Source organism: Zalophus californianus, chromosome 2 (genome assembly GCF_009762305.2).
Source record: "Zalophus californianus isolate mZalCal1 chromosome 2, mZalCal1.pri.v2, whole genome shotgun sequence".
Lineage (NCBI taxonomy): Eukaryota > Metazoa > Chordata > Mammalia > Carnivora > Otariidae > Zalophus > Zalophus californianus.
In genome coordinates, this window is record NC_045596.1 from 193641084 (window position 1) to 193664674 (window position 23591).

The window sequence follows — 23591 nt, forward strand, 5'->3', positions numbered from 1 at the left end:
CTTTCTTATATCATATACAAAAATAAATTCAAAATTGATTGAAGACCTAAATATGAGACTTGAAATCATAAAAATCCTAAAAGAGAGCACTGGCAATAATGTCTTGTCATTGACCATCCAACATTTTTCTAGATAGATCTCCTGAAACAAGGGAAACAAAAGCAAAGATGAACTATTGGGACTACAACAAAATAAAAAGCTTCTGCACATCAAAGGAAACAGTAAGAAAACTGAAAGATAACCTATTGAATGGGAGAAGATATTTGCAAATGACATCTCTGATAAGGGGCTAGCATCCAAAATAAAGAACTTCTACAACTCGATACCTAAAAATGAATAATCCAAATTTCCAAGCCTTCCTTAAAGTTAGCAAAACAGTTCTAGGATGTACACGGTCATTCTCACAATGAGCCTATGCTTTTAAAAAGGCTAGAAACCTTGAGTTTGTGCAGGTTGACATAAAATAAATTAGATAGGAGTGGCATAGAGTAATGAGGTTTCAGCCTACAGCTACCATGGAGAATTCCGGTGGAGGATATAGAGCGCGATGCGGGACTCGATCCCAGGACTCCAGGACCACGACTTGAGCTGAAGGCAGTCGCCCAACCAACTGAGCCACCCAGGTTGTGAATTTCCCCAGGTAAGAAAGTAGGCAGAAGAGGCAGGGGGTTGCAGTGAGACAGTCCTTCTGTGGGCATATGTGTGGGTGAGTGGATACCATGGAAGGTAGCCTGAATGGTCTCCAAAACAACTAGCCAAGAGGGCACCCTTGCGGAGCAAGAAAAATTCAGTAATTATGTTTTTTAAAAGCAGGATTTGCAGGGGCATTGCAAGAGTTCAGTGAATGAGCAAGAAGCGAACCCTAGGGGAGGTGAAGAATGAGAATGCTTCAGAGAAGTGAGTGATAGAGGAATCTTAATAGCTCTGATTAGAAAGCGCTCGGCCTCCTTTCCTCTACCCCAATTTACTCTATGTTCATCCTGGAGACTCTCCACCAACGTGACACAGAGGTGATAGAAGAGTAAAGACTAAAGTGACCACAACTCCACAATCCCCTATTACAAGCTCCTGAGGGGAGGAGAGGAAAATATGGTAATTTGATATGATATTGACATTTTAAATTAGATACTGAAAATTTTAATTTAATTTTGATACTTCAGTTGTCTTAATTACCAAAGCAAGACACTTTTTATGACTAAAAGTGACTGGAAATCTATGGACTATACTTGAGATTTCTAAAAAAGGCAGTGTTGGGAGATCCTAAAAAGCTTGTTAGAAGACAGTAGTTGAAAAAAACTGATCCATTTCCTCTCTGCCCTCAACAAATTCAGAATTTGTGATAGACTGTTACAAAGCAATAAAATATACATGCAAGCCTTATTTTGTTTCAACTTTTTCTCGATATATCTTAAATGAAATCTTTGTCATAGCATAAAATCTATCTAAACCCAATAGTGTTAATTTTATCTAGATAAAACGAGCTTTCAATTTTGTTTATTTTGGTTTATTACACCCAAACAGTAATTAAAAATGTAACACAGTATGTAGAATATGTAACATTCTGTATCAGACCTTACAATATTTTGTACCATGTAATATTCATAGATGCATAGTACATATTCTATGTTATATATGGTATAGCGTATATTGCCTATTACATAACATATACTTTAGAAATTTAATTTTGAAAATATAAAAGGCATAGTAAATATTTTATTTGTTGTGGTTAGTACCTAAGAAAAATTAGATACTGGTTATTTACCTATACATATACAGACATATACATCTTATATATATGAATGTAGAGAACTCAAAAAAAATGTAGAGAACTCTACCACAACCATACATTTATAGCTATAAAAACTCACAACCAGAAAATGTTCGTTGAGATCCTAAAAGCAACATTAATGTACAATCTCCAAAATACACAGTATTTACAAAACTAAGAATGAACCAAAGTAATTTGGCAGTAGTATTTTTTAATTTGCCAAGTCTTGTCTTTTTCTCCCCCGGGGAAGAAAGACTGGGGAGGTCTTTTTCTGTTTGCTTGAATAAATAAATGTTTTATTGCTGGACAGTGTAGGTTTTACAAATGTAGAATACATTCCCGTACCTTATAAATTACCCTGACCATCTGTAAATGCATCTGAAAGTTTCTTTTGTTTCACATATTTCAGTAATACCAGTATCTGAGATAGCCATAGCAACAAAACACTGAAAATCTGTTTAGATATTTAATCACAGTTTTTTACAATTTTGAAGGATCAGGTAAAGCTTACAGTCTTTGCATTTTTGTTGTTATGGTTGTTTTTTAATTAACCAGGATCACCTTGAAAATAGCACAAAGGTGGGATACATTTTTCCTGGACACATTAAATAAGTTGGTTTATGCTTTCTTACTCATTTATATTGATCAACAACTGTCTTGCCAAGCATAGAACTTGAACTCGCTTTTTTTTTTTCTTTAAGTGTGGATTATTTTAATCCTTTCAAAATATTTTTGAGAAGAGTCAAAGTCAGGGTCATTCCAATTTTATGTGATGAAAACTAACATAGAAATTAGGTAGACATCATTTTCCCTTGATTTAACTTGAAGAATGAGTGCTTTACAAATGTGATTTTATGAACATGAAGAGTAACAGAATATAGCTGGGCTAGAAACATTTTCTTAAAAATCAAACATTTTTGTCTCCTAAATCCAGTTCCAGAACATAGGCTGCTGTAGTTTTAGGTCATCAAATATATATTTTTTAGTTTTATTTATTTGATAGAGACAGCGAGAGAGGGAACACAAGCAGGGGGAGTGGGAGAGGGAGAAGCAGGCTTCCCGCCGAGCAGGGAGCCCGACGTGGGGCTCGATCCCAGGACCCTGGGATCATGATCTGAGCCGAAGGCAGACGCTTAACGACTGAGCCACCCAGGCACCCCAGTCAAATAAATTTTTAATAGAATTTTCCTCTCTCAGTTTTTTTTTTTTTTTTAACTCGAATCTAAGATTAGGCCAGTACACTAGGCTTTGGACCCCAAAGAAAGTTAGCAGGAGTAAAAAACAAGCAAACAAACAAACAAACAAAAATGAAAGAAAAGCAAGGGCGAGCATAGCATCACTTCATCAAGCCTGGGAATCTCATGAAACCCAGAGCCTTTTCTCCCCATTTGATACATTGTTAGGCTTAGCAAGCACATCACAGAGCAGAGTCGGCTCCTGTGAGAGAGTAAACTGACTCCACTGAGACAATCACTTTGAATTTTTCTAGTCAGCAACACAACCACACTATCTAACCATTTACCGAGAACAGTGTTCCCGTGTGGCAGAAACTTTAATGTAAATTACCTAAATTATTAAATCATCAACCAATCGTTATTAGTTTTCTCAATATTGAAGAACCATTTATTATGAGCAATTTTTGCAGGCTCTCAAGATGTCACATTTGAACTAAATTATATGCCTTTAATTTTACTCTTACTATTTTAAAATCCGTATTAATACTGCACTTGCCCTGGTAATTACCAAGTATAATTCACACAAGTTATAATTAACTTTTACAATACTAGAAAGTTCTGACCACTCAAGAAGGAAGGGTTTTTCTATTTTTATGACTCCTGTATTAAAGTATCAAATATGACTTCATTTTGTGGAGAGACAACACACATTTTTTAAAGCATGGATTTTATGTTTATTTTATATTATGCTCATGAAATTTCAATCAGATGGGTATCATTATTCTTATTTAAAAAAATAATAGAGTTAAATAGAGTTTTGAGTCAAGGAAAGTCAGAAATACCTTCCTAAAGCCCAATACAGAAGGAACCATTTTGAATGGATTCACTTTGCATATGCAACTAACTAGGTTCCAAGCAGAACGAGATTCACTTTGCATATGGAACTGAGAATTGAAAGGTGAGAGAGTTTGCCTCAGTTCTTAACTTTACTTTTCCTTGTATCTTTCTATAAACTCTATTCTCCCACCATCTTAGACATAGGCAGCACTGTCCCAATATAGTATTCACTTTCATTGCTCTGATATTTAACTCATGCTACTGTTTCCATTTCAAATGCTGCATCCCCTTCCCCACTCTTCAGGTCCTACGATCCATCACACTTCAGGAAGGTTTACCACCTTCCCAGCAACACTTCCTTCTTCCCTCAGTTGTATTTAGTCGTGTTGCTGTTATGCCACTATGTTGGTATAACCAGTAAAGCACAGCATTCACTTCATTCTCCTTGATTACACAGCAAGTAAAATCCAGCACTACAGCAGAATTTTTATTAAGTGAAGAACACACCTTCACTGGATTTAGCAAAAAATAAGGCCTCAACAAATATTTATTCAAATGAAACTTTTGTATTTAGTAATCATTGTGTCAAAGGTGGTGTTGGATATTGCCCTAACCAATAAAAATGAAAATAACATTTCCTGAGTTGCTACTTTATAACAAGCCCGGCACTATGTTAATTGCAGGTTCTACCTCACTATTGCTTTAGTCCCAGCACAGCAATGGCATTTCCATGCATCCTCAAGGTTGGGCTAGTAGTCACTCAAGTCAGTTTTGCTTTACTCCTTCTTCTCTCAAAACAGCACTATACTTGCGGGGGAGAGGAGGTGCGGGGGAGGGGAGGTGCGGGGGAGGGGGAGTAGAGGGGACCTAAAAGAAAACATCTGCGTTAGGTTCTACAAGTTTCAACACAGAATTACCGAGTTTTCGAGCCACTCAGAGACAGAACCATGGATCTCATGGGTAAATGATTACGTGTCATAAATGTTGAAGTTAATACTACTCAGAATTTTAGAGGGTGATTCAGATTCAAAAATAGCATTCTCATTACCTCAGAATGATCTCCATCTCTTAACTACCTTCTACAAGTAAACGATTTTTAGAATAGTTCTGTGTTGATAGAAAAATTGAGAACATACTACAGAGTTCTCATATTCCATGCACTCAGTTTCTAATGTCTTACATTACTAGTACGTTTGTTACAATTAGTGAGCCAAGAGTGATACATATTAACTAAAGTCTAGACTACTCAGATCTCAGTAGTTTTTACTTAATGTCCTTTTTACCTATTAAAGGATCCAATCCAGGACACCACATTAAATTCAAGTGACAGCTCTCCTTATATCTCCTCTTTGTTATGACAGTTTTTCAGTCTTTTCCTGTTTGTTTGTTTGTTTTTTTTATGACATTGATAGCTTTGAGGAGTAATGGTCAAGTATTTTGTAAGCTGCCCCTCTACTGGAATTTGTTTTTGTCATGATTGGATTGGGGTTATACACTTAGAGGAGGAAGATAAGAAAAATAAAATGTCATTTCCATCTCATCATACCAAGAGTACAAACCAGCAACATGATTTATAACTGTTAAGGTTGACCTTTATCATCTGGCTGAGGAAGTGTTTGTCATTTCTTCACTGTAAAGTTGCTGTTTTTTCATTTTTTTTTTTAATCTGGTTTCTGCTAGGTTCTCTTTAGAAGGAATTTGCTCTGTGTAGCCCACACTGAAGGAGTAGGGAATTGTGCTTCTCTTCTTGGAGGGTGGAGTATCGACATGAGTTAGAATTCTCCCATTTCCTCCGCTCCACAGTAAATTAATTGATGCAATTAATTCCTTATAATCATATGGACTCATGGGTATCTTTTATATTTTGGGTTATAATTTAATAATATTTTATTACTCAAATTGTTCCAGCATTGGCCATTAGGGAACAGTTGGCTCCTATCTCTTTCTGACATAACCTAATCAGCGTGTTTGTATATTGTTTGTGTGTGTGTGTGTGTGTGTGTGTTTGCGCACACGCACGCACATACCTAGCACTTCCTTACCGTCTGCAACTACAATGCTCTAGACACATCTTGTATACTTACTATCCCAGCCCTATAATTAGCTGTTGTTCTAGGTGTCATAATTCATTTTATTGGAGAATTGGAAACATCTGGGGGCTAGTTGTGCAAACGGCTACTGTTGTGTCATTTCTCTCAGGCTCTGTCAACTCATAGGACACAAATATCTGTGTGTCTCTACTAACCTGTGTATCCATAAATATTTTTATATGTAATCATCTATCTTAGGCTATACCAGTTCTTATTTATGTCTCCAATCAATCTCATTGCCACATGGCTTACTCTAGCCTCCCTTCCCTTGCTTATCTGTAAACTCATACCCCATCCAACGGTGGGATAGAGTCCTGGCTCCCACCATCTGCCCTTCAGAACTTTGGATCATTCATTCATTCTTTCTTTCTTTCTTTATTACTGGGCTTTACGAGTTCTTTGCCTCTTTAAATTTAAGCACAAAATATGTGCTTTTAAATTGTAGGAATAAAGCCATCATACACTTAAAATCCTAGTAAAGGGAGATGTCACTACTAGTTCAGAGTCTTGTGATGGGCTAATAATTCAATCTATTCACCATTTACATTAGTATCTTTTCAACTGCTTTTGTAAAATATGGTGTTTCCCCCCACACACACATTATCTTTTATTCTTTCTTCTACGAGATTTATATGAGAAAAACCACCATGAAACTAACTAGATAGTATTTCTTCTCTATTTCCCAGGAATAAAAATGTTGCATTCTCTGTTGAGTTTCCTTTACTATTTGTATAGCCCACTTCATCTCCTGTGTTTACCTCTCCGGGGAATAGAATGTATTATATACCTTCCTAAGGCCTTTTTAAATTCTATTGTTTCTTCAAAATGTAGTAAGATGGATATAGTGCTTCAAGGTTATATATAAATACAAACACACATATATATGTAAAACCTAAAAATAACAAATAACATATAAAATAGAAATTTCATTATAGCCTCAAAAAAAGCAAAAAATATACATCATATATAGCTTTGGAAAAGTCTAGAAAAAATATCTGTGCAATCCATCCTATTTTTTCATGGTTTAATATTTACTTTTGCCTCATATGCCAGGCATTTTTCTGAACATTACAGATAGAGCACAAGACAGGATGGAATATGTTGTAACTATCATGGCTCTGTTTTCTAAAAGGAGACAGATAATGAGGAAATCATTTTAAAAATGTGAGTTAGTGACAAGTGGTATGATAAAAGCAAAAAAGACTGGTAGCTATTAGTCAATATTCCCAAATAATTCCAATTTGTAATTACTTTATAACTAAAACAATTTACAGACTAAAAATAGCTCTTTGTTTTAATGTTACAGATTTCTCATCTTTGAGCTCCATTTTTTATACTAAATGTTAATCTACAAGATGCATCTGGCATATAATTGAACCTATTTCTTCTGTATAAAGACATGGGATTCTCATGCAATACTCTGTGTCAATATCAGTATTCTTGTTATCATAGCTAATTTACAGAGTTTTTCAGAGAGGATTAGAATATTAGAAAGTATTAATATGTAAATACATATGTCAGATTGTATTATTTTGGAGTCAAAGCACACAAAGATAAGTATTTCTGGGCGCATATGGGATTTGAAATCATTTTCTTATCTGAAGGCTCTCCTTATAGCCTTTGAAATTGGAGGTAATGTCACAATAATTGTATGCATTTATACTTCTAAAAATAATGATTTAGAGTGTCATCTATGGAGCTGTGCAGTACAGCCCTGTGGCTTCTATTAAGAACACTCTTAGGGCTGAGTGTGTGCTTGAATGCACTTATAACTGAATCTGTCCCTTGACATAGCCAAATGCGTGCACGTGGCCTACCAACGTGCTGATTTGTCACCGGTTACATCAATCACATGAATGCCTGCACGATTTAAAAAATAGGGATGGAAATTCTTATAAGGAAAACAGCTACACCTGGATATTCCTAAAGAGTAAGTAAAACTATAAATAAACTCTGTGTGTATTGGGGTGGGGGGGCTGTTTGAACAACAAATATGTGAGAAAATCACAACATGAAATACAGATCAATCACAAAACAAGTATCATCATGACATAACACAAAAAATGTGCTACATAAATTGGAAGGACTGGAATTACAACATCAATGGGGGCTTGGAAGTGAAAGGAGAAAAATATTCCTTCAGATGCATGTTTCTTTCTGGAACTGGTGATAAAGGCCTAATATTTTCAGTAGGAGCCATTCAAATGCAGGAACATTTTATTCATTCTAAGGAGATGCTTCTTGTACTGAAATCAGTAAATGATAAAAAAAAAATTGCCACAGGCCCTGAACTAGGTTTAAAAAAGCATACCTTTATGAGGTGATAGGTTGGAACTTAAAATGCTTTGGTAGAAGCTCAAATTTCAAGGGTTATCTGTCATCCTAATATGGAAAGTTGACTGCAAAGCAGTGATAAATTTGCTTTAGGGACTCTCAATGATTTGGTTAGTTTACACTTTGGCTCTAAAATGCTTGAACAGTGGTATATCACTGGCCTAAAAGTGGACATTGAAAAAAAAAATTGTTCCCCTGGATTGTATATCCAATTGCTTTAGATATTTCCATCAGGGAGCAGGAATCTGAGGCCCTTATATATAGTGGAAGGTAGGGTCACATTCAAGTCCATATTTCTGCTGAGGAGATAGCGCCAATGATTAATTATACTAGATAATTTGATATTCTCTGATTTCTCCCTTTCCAAACCATATATTTATACCATATTTTATAAATATTATTTAACTACAGCTTTGAGAGGTAGATAAGGAAGTGACATTGCCTCATTTCGTATATGTAACCAAACTGGTCTCAAAGAGATTTAAGTGCCTGGCTTCAGATCAAATAACCAATAAATGAATGTCAGATATACAGACAGGTTGTCTGTCCCCATCCCCTGTCAGCTTCACACCACAGGTGTTAGGTTATGAGAGAAGGGATAGAGGTCCAGGCATTCTCTGGGCCCGGGCACTGTACAGTAACCAGACAATATGACTGTGATTTTAATTGAAATATATATTAACTAAGTGAGTGAGAAAGTCATTTTTTTATTATTGACATTTTAAGGATTTTCCTTTATATGATCCCCCTCTTACACTTGCTTTTATTTTTAAATGATACAACCTACTACAGCAGAAGGAATGTTAGCTTGGATCTGAAGATAACTCTGGCTGGGCTAATAACATGCTAAATATTCTTGGGGCATTTTTCAATTGATTTATCTTCAACTAAATAGGTTTAGAAAAAGATGTGCTCCCAGATACATTTTAGCTATTAAGTGGTGTGATTCAAATATTGAGGAATTATTCACTTATATAAATCCTCTAAGACTACAAACCCAAAGTGTTAAGGTAAATTCTATAACTCACTACTATTATTGTTTTTTAATTCAGAAAGATTTCACTATCCCAGTCTTCAGCATTATTGAGGGTGCTACAAAGCTTGAACATCATGCTTTCCAGAAATACATCCATGATACACATGTGGATGACAAAAATGCTCTAGCGCTATAGCAGCCATGGTGGCCAGAGCGCCCTGGACTCATTTTCCTTCCTCAGGTGCACTTCCATGCAATACCATGCTCAGAGCCCTCCTTGGTCTGATCACTTGACTGAGAAGGCTGCACTGCAAAGGTTGTGGCTTTTAACTTCACAGTTTCCAAGAGTGGCAATTTCTACAGCGGAGGTGGCTGAAACAGGGAAAATGGCTCAACTGTTCGCTCTTCCAACTCTTGCTTAAAAATTCTCTGGACAACAGCAGTATTGCTTACCTAAGACAGTGTGCATAAGAAGTGAAGTACATTCTGTGGGGCAGGGGTGGCAGTGGAGGGAGGAGAAGACACTGAAATCACCATGCTGTCTAAGGCAGGCCACAGGCCCTGCCTGGAGCCTGGAATTCCAGATCTCACAGATCTCAAATCTACAAGTATCTGTGCAATCCAAGGAATAGCGAAGCTCAGACTTTTAAGTGGGTTAAGTCCTAATTAAGTCGAAGCAAGGTAAATATTCAATTAAAAGCTCCTACATGTTCTGACTTTTTAAGAAAAATTAAGTCCTAAAGACTTGAAACTAAGAAAAAAATGTTGGTCAAAGATTGAATTTGCAGACGGATAAAGGTCATTTTTCCTAAATCACTTATACAATCTCAATATTCTTTCTACTTGGTAGATTTTCCAGTGGCACTCTCCCTAACAACTATTCTTCGAAAATCCATTTAGAAAATTCAGTCATGGGGCGCCTAGGTGGGTCAGTCGCTTAAGCATCTGCCTTTGGCTCAGGTCATGATCTCAGGGTCCTGGGATCGAGCCCGGCATCAGGCTCCCTGCTCAGTGGGGAGTCTGCTTCTCCCTCTCCCTCTGCCCCCACCCACACTCTTGCTCTCTCTCACGGGCTCTATATCAAATAAATAAATAAAATATTTTTTAAAAAATCCAGTCATTTTTGTCTCTCACACTCTCATGGCAGATTTGCTAAGGCATGTTTTATAGGTATTAGGAAGAGTTCCAAAGCTCCTAATGACTTTTTATTTAATGAGAGATACATTTGATTTTCTCCTGCCCCTGAAAGAGATGTATTCCAGTACCCTTTGATTCTAACCAAAAGTCAACTTCGGCTTATTTTTAGGGATTAAAAAGAAAATCCTTTATAAAAGAGCAAACGAGCAAATCAATGAACTACTCGAGCTCACATGAACATGGTTTGAGTCACTGTGCAACTTGCATCCTTTGGAAGTGTGAAGATCTATACTGTGTACAAGGAATTCTGGAAGGAAAAAAAAAAAAGCAAGGAAGGCAATTCCAGCAAACAGAAATCAAGGGAACTAGATCTTTTCCAGATAACATGTATTTTACAGAAAATACACATTTGGGGAAATTCATGTTCATAAATTCATATATATATGTATATATATATATATACACACACATATATATATATACATATATATATGACTTAACTGACTTGAGACCTGAGGACAAAATAACTGTTTTTTAAATATCATCTGTCCCCTAAGGAATTAAGTTGATTTGTATTACTGGGACTCATTTTTGTCTTAAGATATAGTGGCTTTAATGATTTCTCTAGGTCCATATTTTAGTGATATTCCTATAATGCTGCATCTATTAGTCACATATCTAGAGGCAATTCATGTAGCTTTATATAAGCTAATGACAAGTAGTATTTTATAATGAAAGCATCTTGTGACAAATATGAAATGTATAAAGAAAAAGTTTGTTATATCCATGTGTGTGAATGTGTGTGTGTGTGTGTGTATAAATGCATATAGTATTTTTATCTTGGACTTTAATGGGAAAAATAATTATCACCTATTTGTCAAAGACAGGTCTAAAATTTACTTGAAAAAAATTCGATTATTGAGCTCTTTATTATTTATTATAGGCTTATTACAGTGCGGCAAAACAAAATGTACAGATCATACTTGTTTTAATGATATGGGGATATGAGGGAAAATGTCCTACTCAAAAATTTACTCTTTCCCAGTCATAATCAGTATTAGCAAATAATAATCAGATTTCATGCAAAAACATATTTTCATTTCACTTTTATAACTCTCTAGTTTTCTTCTGCCTTTCAATAATGGGTAATTGGAAAAGGCACTATGCAGTTTACAAATGTTTTCCCTTGGATTTCTGAAAAGGTGACTTTTTCAAAAAGTAAAAGCCAACGCATTTCTAAGTCAGAGAAATCTCATGTAATTAAAGCCTCTAGCTGCATGCATTTTTAATTCTACACACAACATACTAGTAATTGACATATGTAATTCTGGATCACACCAGACTTTAAATTATTTTAGTCTGCAGAACTGTGTTTAAGTGCACTAACCAGATATACTTTCAGTAATTCGGCTTTTAATGACTATCCTTCACTTCAGAGCTACCTTTGATGTTAAAATAGTCTAAGAAATAATGTAATTTCCCCACATGCTGGTTGGGTTATAGTCAGATGTTTCTTAAATATTTCATGTAAGCACTCTTGCTGACCCCTACCACTGTGAAAATGTGAGGAGATTTTACTTACAATAATTTTATATCTTGTAGTTCACTAAAGTAACGGAATGATCAGGACCGCAACCAAAATTGATTGCTGAACCAAAAATAAGATCAAAGCAATAAATCAAAAGGATATAGCAGATGGAAAAATACAAATTACAAGAATAAGTTCAGAATAATTAATATTTGCAAAATTGCACTGCAAAAGACCTTGGAAGGTGTAAAGCTCATAGCACATTAAAATCTAAAATTTTAAATAGGCCTCTGAACCCGGAAAAGACTACTAAATTCCTACTTATTTGCTGTAAAGCCAACAGGCATGATACCACAGAGCTTTCATAGTAATTATACTCATTTCTCTGCTTAGTTTCTCGAGTTCCTTCAATGTCTTGTTACCAGACTATTGAGAAGTATAAGAGCATTCAAAACATTCCAATCACCTTTCATAGGTATCAGTCAAGGTCACATTTTCTACACTCTTCTCCCTCAATTATTCAGACAAAAAATGAAGATGCATAAAAGAAAGTTATAGAATATACTATTTAATACACTAAATTCAATAAGCATTCACTGAGCTTCCATTATTAAGGAACTGTCAAATCTGAGGGGTTTATAAAGAAATGAAATCAAGTCAATCATCTACAGGGATTTTTAATCTACTACCTCAGAACGTTATAAAATAAGGACATAAAAAGATGCAGTATGCGAAGAACAAGATAAATGACAAAAAGAAAGGAAATACTATTATGTAGAGTTTAAAGAAGCTGGGTTTTACATAGTTGAGACAATAAGGAAGCATTTCATGGTAGTGGCAGCATATGACAAGAACTTTAAAGGATAGGAGAAGGCGCATTTCCAGCCAGCCAACGTGTTGATAAGGCGTAGAATCACAAAATCTGGGACAGAACCTAGACTGACAAGCAGTCCAGCCTGACTGTGCCTCAGCTGATGTTTGCAGAAACAGTAGCAATTACGACTGGAGAGGCAGATGTTTGAGGTTTTGTTGTGCAACCAAGACCTGCACAATTCAGGGCCTGTGGTTCTTCTGACTAAATCACATCACCTCTCCATGGTGGTGTATACAGAAACTAGACTGGGGAAGATCATAATGAAGAAGTTGAGCAATAGGGGCGCCTGGGTGGCTCAGTCAGTTGGGTGTCTGCCTTCAGCTCAGGTCATGATCCCCAGGTTCTGGGATCAAGCCCCATACTGGGCTCCCTGCTCAGCGGGGAGCCTGCTTCTCCCTCTCCCTCTGCATGCCATTCCCCCTGCTGGTGCTGTCTGTCAAATAAATAAATAAAATCTTAAGAAAAAAGAAGAAGTGTGAGCAATAGCCTTTTTTTTTCCAATACGAATAATGGGAGAGAGAGAAAAAAAGAAAAAAAAAAGTAGGTTAACATTAGGTCCCAAGAGCATTTCCCAGTATGAATAATTAAGATGAAATAATAAAAGCTTAAGACAGTTTTATAATCCAGCACCACTAAAATAAAAATGATACTTTGATCACAGGGAAAGTTAGGTTGCAAAGTACATCTGTAATACATTTGGAGGATTAAATGAGATATGTTTTAAATTATTTTAATTTGTTAAAGAAATAACTGGAAACCAGTGATGAATATAAAATGAAACAAATAAAACTCCTAAAACCAAGAATAAAAACAAAAACTGAGCCTGTGTAACATGCCAGAAACTAGGTTAAATTATTGTGTAGTAACTCAGTGAGATCATAATTTTATAATGATAATATTACTTTAATGATAATAATTATTTCCTTCTAGTACGTGTAGGAAATGAGGCTAGAGACATTAACATACTGTACTCGTCTAAGTTTGCACAGTGAGTATTTTACAACATGGTGGTTAAGACTTCAGGTTGTCTTTCCAACATATAACATGAATGGGCATGATGGTATCTGGGAAAGAAGAGCAGGAAGGAAATCAGAGAAAAGTCATTCTACAGATATCAAAGAATCTCTAACAAGAGTCAAGATTCAGAACAATGAGAGTAGGAACTAATGGTAATTGCAAAGAAATGCAAGAATCAGAAAATACTGTGGACAATAAATTATATGAGCATTACTCACCAATACAATAGTGGAGAGGAAGAAGAAAGATGCAAAACTTATTTGGGTTAAAATTGTGAGACGTTGAGTGAATGGTTATTAGTGTCATAGAAAAGTTCAAGAAATAAAAAGGAGGACATAAGGAGACATTTGGATGGTTATGACCTCTTAAAATTGTAGGCTCCAAATAAGAGAGGATTTTGCTACTTTTTTTCCCCAGGCAAAATTTTAGTTCTTAGTTTTGAAAACTGTTAGCCAGTCATTAAATATGGATATTAAAAGATGGAAACTGGCATGCATAAAGTCCATTGGTTTGTTGCCTCAGAATAAAAATCTGTTGGGAATTCACATGGAATCTTAAGGGACCCTAAATAGCCCAAATTTGATGAAGAGGAAAAAGTTGGAAGACTCACACCTTCTGACTTCAAAACTTGCTATATATAAAGCTACAGTAATCAAAAGAGACAGACATGTAGAGCAATGAAATAGAATAAAGAGCCCCAAAATAAACTCTTACATGTATAATCAAATGATTTTCAACAAGGGTGCCAAGACAAATTAATTGGGTAAGGGAGAGTTTTTTTTTTTTTTTCCAGTAAATGGTGTTGAGAAAAAAATGGATACCTACATGCAAAAGAATGAAGCTAGACCCTTACCTTTTACTGTATACAAACATTAACTCAGAATGGATCAAAGACCTAAATAGAAACACTAAAACCATTAAAACTCTTAGAAAAAAACATAGGGGAAAAGTTTTATAACATTGATTTTGGCAATGATTTATTGGCTATGACAGCAAAAGCACAGGCAATAAACAAAACAAACAGATTGAAGAACAAACATTTCAAAATTTAAAAGTTTTTCTGCATCAAAGGACACTGTTAAGACAGTGAAAAAGGAACCATAGACTAGGGAAAAAATTTGCAAATCATCTCTCTGATAAGAAATTTATACCCAGAATATACAAACAACTGTTATGACTCAAGAACAGCAAAACTCAATTTTAAAGAGGTCTGAGATTTAAATAGAAATTTCTCAGTGAAGATATGCAGATGGCAAATAAGGACATGAAAAGGTACTCAGCATCTCTAGTCATCAGGAAAATGCAAATCAATAGGACAACGATATATCTCTTACGATGGTTATTATCAATTGAACAAAATATGTTGGCGAGAATGTGGAGAAATTGGAACCCATTACGCCTTACTGGTGGGGATGTCAAATCTTGTGGCCACTGTGGAAAACAGTATGGCAGCTCCTTAAAAAATTAAACATAGAATTACCACATGATCGCATAATGCCGCTTCTAGAGATACACCCAAGGGAATTGAAAGTAGGGACAAAGATATTTGTACACCAATAGCATCATTATTCACAAAGACCGAAAAGTAGAAGCAACCCAAATATCCACCAATAGATATATGTTTAAATAAAATGTTCCTGGGATGCCTGGGTGGCTCAGTCGGTTAAGTGTCTGCCTTCAGCTCAGGTCATGATCCCAGGGTCCTGGGATCGAGTCCCACATCGGGCTCCTTGCTGAGCAAGGAGCCTGCTTCTCCCTCTGCCTGCCTCTGTCTCTCTCTCTGATAAATAAATAAAATCTTAAAAAAAATAATAATAAATAAATAAATAAAATGTTCCTTATACATATAATGGAATATTATTTAGCCTTAAAAAGGAAGGAAACTCTTGCTTATACTGTACCACAGGTGAATTTTGAAAACATTATGCGAAGTGAAATAAGCCTCACATAAAAAGAAAAATACTGCATAATTGTACAAATATGAGGATTGCTCACACAGTTAAGTTTCTAGAGGCAGAGTAGATAGTGCCTATGAGGGACTAAGGAGACGGGGGATGAGTGGGCATTATTTAATGAGTACCCAGTTTCATTTTGGGATGACGAAAAACTTCTGGAAATGGATTGTGGTGATGTTTCTATAATAATGTGAATGTATTTAATGTTACTGCATTGTATGTGTAAAATGGCTAAAATGGGAAATTTTATGTCATATAATTTTACAATAAAACAAGATTAAAAAAATAAAGTCTGTTGAGGAATAAAAGAAGTATGCTTGGCAGAGAAGGTGCTGAACAGCAATGCGGTCCCAATAAAGGCCTCTGCCAACTCTCCGGGGAGCTCTGGACCTCGGATGTCCCTCCAGAACTGACCTATCTTGAGGATAAAGGCAGCAATCTTTATACCATCCACATTCTGACAGATCTGGAGTAGAGGTGCGTCCAAAGAGGTAGCGCATTCCCGAATAAGGCTACTCTGCCCTCCGCAGTGTGCAAGGGAGGGACTTACTGAGAGTTATCAGCCACTGACATTCCTAACAGCTGGGGGTGAGCGCCTCCGGCCTTCAGGGAAGATTGGGCGACAAACCACACCACCCATTACAGCCCACACTATTGGGTCCCTTATTTAACCGGCAACCCCACCGGTGGCGCTGCTCCTCACGTACCGTGGGCTCTCCATCCCATGCTCTAAGAGCCATCCCAGAGACACGGTGTTGGAAACTCCTATAAATGGATGAGAGTTTCCGTAGCAGTAAGAGACCTGATACCCCGCCCATCTTGACCCAGCACCCCCAGAATCCTATTCTTTTCATATTCCCCCAGCTCCTCTTGTTACCTGTTGGGCTAAATCCTGCAGTCCCTTCAGCTCAGAAATGTGTTATTACTCCTCAGCATGAATTAATAACATCTGTAATGCTTCTGATAACTTTCATAATATTTCTTTATTTCTCTGAGAAACACTCAGATTACTTAACTTTCAATGAGTAAAAATCACATCCCCCGTGAAACAAGAGAATAGGAGCAACATTTTTTTATAGTTTTATGTTTTACCCTATATATATATTGTCTTAATAACTGTGAGGCAAGTTGTATCTCAATTTGATAGAAGAGAAACTGGAGACCCAGAGAAGCTGAGTTGAAAAGAATAGCTAATAAGTAGTAGAGGAATAACTTGACTATAAAATCTTTACCAACTACTTCATTACTGGTAATATCTATGAAAGCTACCACTTATTGAGCATCTACTATGTGACATACATTGCCAAAGTCACTCATATCTTAAATTTAACGCTTAAAACCACCCTATAGGAAATAAGAAAAAGTAATATCTTAAACTAACATTATTCCTATGTTACAAGTGAGACACTTAAACCTCAAACAGAGTCAAAACTCCTTGACACAAGGGCTCCTGGGTGGCTCAGTTGATTAAATGTTCAAGTCTTGATTTTGGCTTAGGTTATGATCTCAGGGTCATAGGACTGAGCCCCCATGTTGGGCTCCATACTCAGCAGGTAGTCTGTTTGAGATTCTTTCTGTCCCTCTGCCCCTCCTGCCACATGCTTTCTTTCTCTCTCAAATAAATCTTAAAACAAAACCAAACCAAACACACAAAAACTCCTTGACACAAGCTCACACTGTCTACCATCTTTGTCTCAGTTCACTCTATTTTATGGAGTTGTCATACACAAAATGACTCTTAGAAACCTGAGCAATGTTCAAAAGCATCAAAGAAATACATGCATACTACACACACACACACACACACACACCCGTGCATATCGTATTTATAGATATATATAAATGGAATCATAGGGCATAAAATATTCCTCTTGTGGATGTATAGTACCAATATCATGGGAAACATTTCAATTTAGCAAAAAAAAGTCACAGTAGAATAACCAGTTGGCAAATTTAAATGCTACATTCTCCACCACAAAATAGTTGAAATATATCATTTTTTTTAAAAAAATGAGACAAAGTAAATCAAGTAATGTCTAAAAGTTAATATAATATATAGGCTACTCTGTTTTGATTTTAGGCTACTCAGGAAAAAATCAGAGTCTCCTTTATAGGGTACACTAAGTACATTATTTCTTTTCTCAAAATCCCTAAAGTTGCATTACAAATAAATGGAATTTTACTACTATTTTAATAAGGCTAGGATGATTTAAATTGGTAAGCCCAAATCACTTTATTATAGCAAGTACTAAAACAACATTTAATTATCTGTAGTTAATAGCCCGATCTAATGGATTGAGCTATTATACTCGGGGTTCCCAGAGGTAGATGGAGAACTAAACTGGTCAGTAAGTTTCAGGATTAGTAGACAGAATAAGGGCATGGTGTATGGATTGCCTGTGTGTGTTTGAAATATATGCAATCCTCAATGTTCTACTCATTTGCAAGTGATAAAGCAAGAACCTAATCACCAAAACTGAAGTAAAATCTGAACAAATTCTCTAAAGCATAGTGGATATGCCAGTATTTCAAATAACAACTAGAAAACATTAGAGAAGTTCAGGGCGTTGTGTGGTGCTGATGCATTTGACTCAAAAAGCTTTAAATTATAAGTCATGAGTTGGGCCTATATAAGGAAGAACACATTCTTCTTTTTTATATGAATGCTGATTATTTTTATGTTTAACTTGCCAACGTGTATCGTTAGTTTTTGATGTAGTGTTCAACAATTCATTAGTTGAGTATAACACCCAGTGCTCATCACCACACATGATCTCCTTAATACCCATCACACGGTTACCCCCACACCCCACCCACCTCCCCTCTGAAACCCTTTGTTTTCCAGAGTCCAGAGTCCTTCATGGTTTGTCTCCCTCTCTGATTTCTTCCCATTCCGTTTTCCCTTTCTTTCCCTGTGGTCCTCCCTGCTGTTCCTTATGTTCCACATATGAGTGAAACGATATGGTAATTGTCTTTCTCTGCTTGACTTACTTCACTTAGCCTAATATCCTCCAGTTCCATCCATGTCGATGCAAATGGTGGGTATTCATCCTTTCTGAGGGCTGAGTCATATCCCATTGTATATATGGACCACATCTTCTTTATCCATCATCTGTTGAAGGGCATCTCATCTCCTTCCACAGTTTGGCTATTGTGGACGTTGCTGCTATGAACATGGGGGTGCATGTGCCCCTTTTTTCCACTACATCTGTGTCTTTGGCGTAAATACCCAGTAGTGCAATTGCTGGGGTGTAGGGTAGCTCTATTTTTAACGTCTTGAGGAACCTCCATACTGTTTTCCAGAGTGGCTGTACCAGTTTGCCTTCCCACCAACAATGTAAGAGGGTTCCCCTTTCTCCACATCCTCGCCAACACTTGTTTCCTGTCTTGTTAATTTTTGCCATTCTAACTAGTGTAAGGTGGCATTTCATTGTGGTTTTGATTTGTATTTCCCTGATGGCTAGTGATGTTGAACATTTTTTCATGTGTCTGTTAGCCATTTGTATGTCTTCATTGGAGAAGTGTCTGTTTATGTCTTCTGCCCATTTATTGACTGGATTATTGGGGGTTTTTTGTTTTTTTTTTGTGTTGAGCTTGAGAAGTTCTTTACAGAAGAGCACATTCTAAGTTTACTCTTAGAATAGAAATATAGGAAATAGACATTCTATTTTCTATAACATAGGTTCAACTACAAAATGGGCTAGTTTTATGAAGATCTTCCTAAATGGGCTCAATAATGCTTACCTGAACAATCTTACCTTATTTAGTCTGCAAATATTTATTTGAAGATAACAAATGGCAACAGCCAAAAATTACATTTAGTCCTTTTATTTATTTATTTTTAAAGATTTTATTTATCCATTCATGAAAGACAGAGAGAGAATCTTGTAGATAAATAGAAATGCTAGAAGTACAATGCAATGAAGCAGCAGATTCACTGCAGTAATTCAATGAGAACATACAACACTGACTCACCCACACTTGGAAAGTGATTTTAGAGCAACCGTTTCTTATCTGGATAATTATAACTCATTTATTTACTAAGATCAACGAGAGTTCTAAACAGAATATGAAACTTTGTAGAATTGACAACATCATGGTAGAATTTGGGGAAATGAAATCCTTCATTAAGTGGTCTATCAATGTTATGTTTTGTTCTTTTAATAATATGACTTCTGTTATTATAAAATGAAACCATTCAGGAAAGAAAGTAGTAAAACAAAATGAATATATCCCTTCTCACTGAAGAATGAAGTTGAATATTGCCATTGATAGAAAGAAGTAAACTCTTAAATGAGACCTATTTACATTTCTGCTTTCACACTCCAAGAATGAACCTTTTTCTAATCTTAGATTGGTGTCAAAAAAAAAAAAAATCAAAGTAGTATTGGGGTGCTTGGGCGGCTCAGTTGGTTAAGCATCTGCCTTTGGCTCAAGTCATGATCTCAGGATCCCTGGATGGCGCCCCACTTGGGCTCCCTACTCAGTGGGGAGTCTGCTTTCCCTCTCCCTTTGCCCCTCCCCCCACGCGTGCTCATGTTCTCTCTCTCTCAAATAGATAAAACCTTTAAAAAATCAAAGTAATATTAAAAATGAGCCCAAGGTTCTCTTTGTATTACAAATATGTTCTTAGTTGCTAATCGTGTAACTAATGGAAAATTAAAGTGAATTACACGGCAAAGGAAAATTAATCTACACTATATAGTTGATTTTATAACAAATAACTTTATAAATGTGGCTAATGTTCCTGACAAGAAAGGAAGGGCATGTGCAGAGAACCTTGAGGAAAAAGTAGGGCAGGCAACCACTTGATCATGCTGCGTGTGTATAGTTCCACCAAGCAACAGACAAGCTATTATAACTTTATTGTTTCAGGATATAAGCCTATTATACTCTGCAAATGAAGACACTGACATTTTGCTGTACTGGTTGAAATGATTAACAGTTCATAGAGAACAGTACCAACTGTGCCAAATTAAATATATTAAAATCTGAAGGTTTTACATTCGATATGCCCTCCACTGTAAATGCACATACAGTGTAGTTTAAATGGCCTCAGTGGCTCCATTAATAATGTAGTGGCATGTCAGTTTTGGAGATGCAATTTAAGTCTTTGCTATTTTGTAATAAAACATGGCAGGATGTGTTTTCTAAACCATTAATAAGTATGTGGAGTATTGGTGAAACAGTGAAGCCAGATATGTTTAGAAGCGTATTCATATATTCCTATGTATGAATATATATATGTTCCTATTTTAGAGAGAGAACATATTCATGTATATATAGAAGCCTTACATAAATATATTTATATAAATAAGTATGTAAGTAATTAAAATTAAATATATTTATATATATTTGATCACTCATGCCCTGGCACACCTTAATAGACTTAGGAAGCAATATTCAGAATACTTAGATGATTAATATATTTTAAATCTATCTTGAATCCAGGCTTTTTAGCTCAGAATTCCCTTTTATCTAGACATTTCCCTTTATTTAAAAGTAGTCATCTCCTTTTATATGAATGCAGATTCCACTGAATCATAAGCTATTTTACCTGTTTCTACTTCATTCTCCTCATATGTAAACTATTGATATTCATACTAAATCCACAGACTTGTAGTGAGGATTAAGTCACTGTAATATCTGAAAGCATTTATCACAATATCTAGGGTATGGGGAGAGTATAGAACTTGTTAAATAACATTAATGATGATAATTAGCTCTATCTCACATTTATATTGCATATTCATCTGGTATTTAGATAAAATTACCCCAGAGGATTGGGAGCATTCTCTAGACTATGGAAAATAAATACTAACCTGCCCCCCCCGCTTCTGGTGCGCCAGTGATAACACTATGTCCTCCTAACGACCTCAGTGTTTTCTCTCCAGACTCCGTGTATCTGAGTGTATATTTCTACTTGTATTCAAGACTTCTGTTTCATTTTTAAATACAAGAATACATTTAGTCCAGTGCTTATACATATACATATATACATATGTGTATATATATATATATATATATATATATATGTATGTGGGTGTATGTATATATATCTCAAAGGTCACATTTGTATATTTATTCAACATGACAACTTACCCTAGTACAACTTCATAGTTGGTATTTTCAGAGTTATGTTAACTAGCTTAAAATGTGTTACTCATGAAGGTTAGTAAGTAACTTAACAGACTTGGTAAAACATGTAGACCCAAAACATCTTGCAGCCGCTAATGATGACAGGACAAAAAGTAAGAACATGAAAGAGGAGAAAGATTGTTGCTATCCTTTAGAAGGAACTTTGCTGTCACCTTCCCAGGCTGGCAACATATCCTATATCATGGCTCAGACAATTTCTTCAACTCCCCACAAAAAAGACCAGCTAATGGTAGCTCAAGCCATCTTCTCTGGGTTCTTACATTTTTTATTTATGACTGTTGTAAATGTCCTTGAGAAAATGCAGTTATAGAGTAAGAACTGTGTGATCAAACGTGCTCGCTTTCTGTTCTCTAGAGGGGAAGGAGAGAAGAGAAACAATGTAACAAGACAAAAAGTTAAATCCTGGTATCCAGTCTTTGGGATATGAGCACAGGCTTTGCAACTTTGAGTTGTTTGTAAGTCCTTCTCTGCTTGATATTCTCAATATATGCATCGATATCCAGATATAGATATAAATAGATCTACCCACATATCTATGTACAGTTCACCCTGAAACAACGCAGGTTTGAGCTGCACGGGTCCACTTATAAGTGGACTGTAGTCAGTAAATCAGTACTGTGAATGTTTTTCTTCTTTATGGTTTCCTTAATAATATTTTTTGTCTAGCTTGCTTTATTGTAAGAATGCAGTAAATATAATATATATAACATAGGAGATATGTGTTTATCAATAGTTTATATTATCAGGAAGGCTTCCAGTCAGCAGTAGGATGTTAGCAGTAAAGTTTTGGGGGAGTCAAAAATTTTATGTGGATTTTTCAACTGGGTCGGGGGTTAGCGCCCCTAACCCCCGCATTATTGATTCAAGGTTCAACTGTACATGTATCTTAAATAATTAATTCTTTAAGGGGTTTTAGTCACATTTTTAAAGAGTGCTTTGTATTTTTAAAATGAAACCATGAAGCTAAATGTGTAACTAAAATCGTAAAAGAGGCATATTATAAAAGTTTGATGTGAGAAAGAATTAAAAAAGAAGGTAAAAAAATAAAATCATGGTTTTGAGCCAACTGATGACAAGGGTAACAATTCATACAGTAAATGAACAGAGTATTCCTACTGAGTATGTTGGCCACACTTGTAGGTACTATAGATAAGGCAGGAAAAAAAAAAAAGAAGTCTTGACAGCACAAAATTCCCAGTGTGTGAAATATGTAGAAAAACAAATTTCACCCAATTCATACTTTAAATTCTTCTCATTATCATTATGATCATTAATTGCCTAAAATATTAAAAATACAGTTGATGGATGTCAAAGAGCTAGACTTGAAAGTGAGACGATTAATATAAAAGGCCAGATTAAGGATGACAACTACTTCTTCAACTGACTTTGAAACATCTTTCTTAACTATAGGCCATGATTTTAAAAATAACCTACTTCTTGTCAATTTATTACTTTGAAGCATTGAAATGATTATAAACTGAAAACATTCTCTATGTTGGTGAACTTGTATACATCTCTCAGCATCTTCAAGTAAACTTTAAGCCAGATACTTAATATTTACCTCTCATATATATGCATGTATATAAACAAAGTTATTAATATTTTAACATTTAAAAGAGATTGTGTTATTTTACTTCAATTTTTATGTGTGATATATTTTAACATTGTTTTTTGAAAAAACGCTATAGAACTGCATTTTCATAGATTTCACTGTGAGAGATAAAAATTACTTCTCTTTCTT